Source organism: Sardina pilchardus, chromosome 7 (genome assembly GCF_963854185.1).
Source record: "Sardina pilchardus chromosome 7, fSarPil1.1, whole genome shotgun sequence".
NCBI lineage: Eukaryota > Metazoa > Chordata > Actinopteri > Clupeiformes > Clupeidae > Sardina > Sardina pilchardus.
In genome coordinates this window covers 4,087,880-4,092,879 of record NC_085000.1, presented here as the reverse complement: position 1 = coordinate 4,092,879, position 5,000 = coordinate 4,087,880, and the positions used below count along the sequence as shown (strand labels likewise).

The following is a 5,000-nucleotide window of genomic DNA, read 5'->3' as shown; positions in this document are numbered from 1 at the left end:
GGGAGGTGTGTGTGTGTGTGCGTGTTCTGAGGTGTGTGTGTGGGGGGGGTGTTAGTGCTCTGGAACATCAATTTGTTGTAGAACAGGGAGCTGTGTGATAAGAGGCGTTCCTCAGGATCAGGGGCTGTATGGAATGCTTGCACTTTCTGAACCTAGTGGGATTACGGCTGTGTATTGGGTACGGGATGAGACGGTATGGTATTCTCTCTTTCCCTCTGTGTGTGTGTGTGTGTGTGTTTGCATGTGTATGTGTGAGAGTGTGTAAATGTCTTAGGGATAGTGATGGGCTTATGCCATAGGAATGTCTTAGTGTATACTTGATGCCTAAGGGTGATAAGGTTAACTGTGCATGTGTATATCTGTTTATGTGTTTGTGTGCATAGCAGTATACGAGTACAGCGTATTGGTATAATGTTTGTTTATGGGTTTGTACATAAGGCATTTAACAGCTTGATGTATATGCATACGATGTGTACGTTATGGCCATTTGTGTACATTGTAAATGAGCCTTGGGAGAGAGCTGTGTGTGTGGTTGGGTGGATCAGCAGGTGTGTATGTGTGTGTGTGTGTGGGAAGAGAAGATAGCATGATGGAGAATGTTGGTCCGCCTATGACTAGAGAAAAAGGGCGCTGTGAGCATTTGGACAACATGGTGTACCTAAGAAGAGGGCATGAACAATGTCACAAGAGAAAGAGTGTGTGTGTGTGTGTGTGTCTGTGTGTGTGTTCTCCAAACAGAAATAGCCCCATGTTGCTGTGAGCCAGTGTGGAACAGGCCCTGTGAGATGATAAGAACACAAACATTCAAGGCTTTTAATAAACTCAGACACGACGTGACTCTCTGGGGGGAAACGTTACACCATGAAAGAGAAGACGGTGGCGGAAAAAGAGAAAAGGAGAAGAAGGAGGAGGAGGAGAAGGAAGGAGGGAGGAAGGGAGAGGCGAACATTTGTTTGGTCTGACAGGGACTGAAAAAAGTGTTTGTCCAAGGAGTCCCCCACACCATCTGTGACCCACACACACTCTCCCTCATGTAAACATATACTCTCACACACAGTAACTCACTCTCTGTCCCTGTCTCTCTCACACACAAACACACACACACACACACACACACACACACACACACACATGCAGACAGACACTCTCTCACATAAATACATAAACATGCTGAGCATGTCTCTTTCACATTCACACACACACACACACACACACACACACACACACACACACACACACACACACAAATAAGTACACATATGTACACTCTCCCTTTTGAGACCTCAACCTCTCTTTACTCCAACAATTTGAGCAAGTGAGCATCATGGCTGACCCTGTCACCCAGTCATGGAAAATAAATAGCCTAAGTAGAGCCTAAAACGAGAGGGGAGAAAAAAGAGGAATGGAGGCATAGACGACTGCCAATCCGCTGGGCTGCTATAAATAGCCGCAGCAGAGTCTGTGCCGGCCAGCAGAGCGGAGCGCTGTGCTGAGCAGAGCAGGCCCTGCGAAAACTCAGGGAAAGGTCACGAACGGCCCGGGATTTGTTGCGAAAATATGAAGCAGATGAAAACGGCACCCCTGGTGACGCCTCCCGGTCCCCCATCAACAGCTGTGTGTGTGTGTGTGTGTGTGTGTGTGTGTGTGTGTGTGTGTGTGTGTGTGTGTGTGTGTGTGTGTGTGTGCACGCATGTGCATAGGAGAGAAAAGGTGTGAATTAAGCAAATATCAAGAGATCAAGAATAACACGGAAAGGAGAAAAGAGATGTGTAAAGTGAGACAGAGAGGAGGAACAGAGGAGAAGAGTGAGGAGATAAAGAGAGAGTGAGAAAGATAGAGAGGAGAGAGAGAGAGAGAGAGAGAGAGAGAGAGAGAGAGAGAGAGAGAGAGAGAGAGAGCAGGGGCTGATGAGTGCACCAGCAATGACAGGACAGAGAAAAGGGGGCTGAAGGGTGTGAGAGCGAGAGAGACAGTTGGGAGAAAGGCTCACTGTCTGAGAATGAGCAGCGGGGCACTAATCCGTAGCCCCCCACCACACACACACACACATAAACACACATACACACACTTTAATTAAGTGCCCGTGTGAAAGCATGACGGCAGCCCATGATCACTGTTTGTGTGTGTGTGTGTGTGTGTTCGTGTGTGTGTGTGTGTGTGTGCGCACGCCAAAGGGCTACTCCGGACTGGACAGATGCATATCTGAAATTCCCACAATCCCCTTGTGTCTAGCCATTTGTTTTTGTTACCAAAAGAATCCAAGTGCTAACCACATAACAGCATTGCCCCCGACCTGCCCACAGCCCCGGTTCACTGACTACAATTCAATTGAGTTCATTTCTATTTATATAGTGCCTAGAACCCAGAGCCCCAACCCCTAAAGCATGCACTGGTGCCTGTGGCAAGGAAAAAGTTCCTTTTGACAGGAAGAGGCCTTGAGCATAACCCTGCTGATATGGTGTGTGTATGTACTGTATGTGTGTGTGTGTGAGTGCAAACAAGTTTTAAGGCTTTTATTGAGTTGTTGCTACATTGAGAAGATAAACATAGTAGTAGTCAAGTCTTGAAGTGACAAATACCTGGATTGTCTTTCCTGCATCACTAAAGGATATGGAATTCCTGATTTCAGTTATATTACATAGGTCAAAGAGCAATGTTTTTTTTTTTCCCGCAACATGTTTTATAGCATGTGAAAGTTGAAGGAAATGGTTCTGATTGATGATCGCACCAAGATCCTAACACTTGTTAGTGAGAGGCCAGCATACATTGGTGGCCAGAGGTATGCTTGTGTGTATGTACAGAGGTGTACTTTTCAGATGTATAGGGCCTACGGCCAAGTTGTTTGTTGTCCAATTTTAACATATTTGAAGCAAGTTTTCATAGTGGTGGTAATTTGTATGGCTTCATGGACAGGTATATTTGAGGATATTCAGCATAGGAATTGAAAATTTATGTCATGCTTTTCCGAGTCTTATTACAGGTAGGATGTGCAAAGAGAAGAGCAAGGGTCCAAGTAAGGAGCCTTGTGGGACCCCCTTTACTTTTTTACAACTAGATGGTTTATTGGTATCTACTACAAATTGACGATGGTCAGAGAAATAAGATCTAGTACAGAGTTATTTGTTATTTTAAGTCAGATGTCATCTATTAGAGGCAGAGCGTTTGTAAGCAGATTTCGATGAATAGGGTCAAGGGTCATGTGCCACAGCCAATTAGACCTGTGCATGTACTTATGTATTTATAGACATGTTTATGGACAATAGACATGTTGATGAGAACTTGAAAGAAACTGTACGTATATATTGCTGTATGTGTAGTTTGTGAGTTATCTCCGCCATGAAGGACATGCTCTCAGAGTCTGTGAGTCTGATTTTCATGAAATGTGGTATGTGCGTACTTGCGTACGTGCATGTGTGCGTATGATGGGTGGGGGTGTTAACATGGACTAATGAAGAACCTGTTATATTTTGAAGTTGATAGGAATCACAGGGCGGTTATGCAAATTATTTTTTTATTGACAATACTTTGCATGTGTCCTTGGTGAAGATGTGCACTGTTTGTGTGCCCTTCTACGTAGTTATGTAGTTATGATGTTTGTGTGTGTGAGTACAGCAGCAGTACGCTTATGAGAGGGAGTGTGTGTGTGTGTGTGTGTGTGTGTGTGTGTGTGTGTGTGTGTGTGTGTGTGTGTGTGTGTGTGTGTGTGTGTGTGTGTGTGTGTGTGTGTGTGTGTACACATGGGCAGTCAGTAGGACTCAGAAGCCTGTGGTGAATCCCATGTGTTTGAATATGGCTCTGCACTCCATTCAGGTCATTAGGCAACAAAAGCCCTTTGTTTTAATGCACTCAGTAAGTTCTCTCTCTCTCTCTCTCCCTCTCTCTCTTGCTTGCACACACACTCACACTCACACTCTCGCTCATCTTTCTCTCTCTCTCTCTCTCTTCATCTCTCCCTCTCCCTCTATCTCTCGTTGCCGTTCTATTGTCCGTGCCATTCAGATGGCCCATGCACACTTGGGGACAGTGGTCCTCTATTCCTGACAGCTGGGCCAAATGTAATTGGAAAAGAATTATGGCGGGTGCTTTTTAGCATATTAAAAATAACCTCTTAAATCAGCAGGGTCATCTGTAGCAACGTTCACCTCAAATAAATGCCTGGCGCCCTCCCCCTGCTCCACACTGCCCTCTGCTTCAGCCATTTACCCTGACATAAGGGTCACCACACTATACACCCAAGGTGTGATTGTGTGTGTGTGTGTGTGTGTGTGTGTGTGTGTGTGTGTGTGTGTGTGTGTGTGTGTGTGTGTGTGTGTGTGTGTGAGAGAGAGAGAGAGAGAGAGAGAGTGTGTGTGATAAGAAGACATGGCGTTGCCCTCATTGCATAGTCACATGATGTATCACACTGCTTTAGTATCCCTGTATGCCCCCCCTCCCTCTCTTTTTCTCCCTCTCTCATTCTATCCCACTCTATATCTCCCTTTTTCTCTGCCTCTCTTCTTCTCATCCCTCGCTCCCCCTCTCTCCATGGGTATGTCTGCTTTATCATCTGTTTGGTACTATCTCCTCTGTCTGATCCTCTCCTGTGTTTGTGAGGAAGGTCAGTCTGTACCGTACCGTCTTCTGTATCTGGCACATACACTTTGTGCGTGATGAGGTATCACAAAGGTGTCGCTCCATATTGTCAAGGCACACAAGCCGTGCAAAGATTTCCCCCATACCCCGCCTGCACTGATGCCCCACTGGTCTGCAATTGGCTGTGAGGTCTGGTGTGACCTACGTGTCTGATGATTGGTCAGGTGACCTGTCCCTCATCCTGTATCTCTCTGCTGAGTGGGGGGGTTTGTGGAGGGGAGAGTCAGGGTCAATTGTGACTGTCGATCCATTCCTCTCAGGTCATCTGGCCACCTCTAGTTTGAAATATCTTATACATACACACACACATGCACACACACATACACACACACACACAGATAATTATACCAAAGCTGTTCTTAGACCAG

General features: G+C 45.9%; 1 protein-coding gene across 4 annotated transcripts in view; it reads left to right on the top strand.

The window, feature by feature from the left end:
- rgs19 (regulator of G protein signaling 19) overlaps window positions 1-5,000 on the top strand; it is a 39,591-nt gene that overhangs the window by 19,988 nt on the left and 14,603 nt on the right. The window lies entirely within an intron of this gene.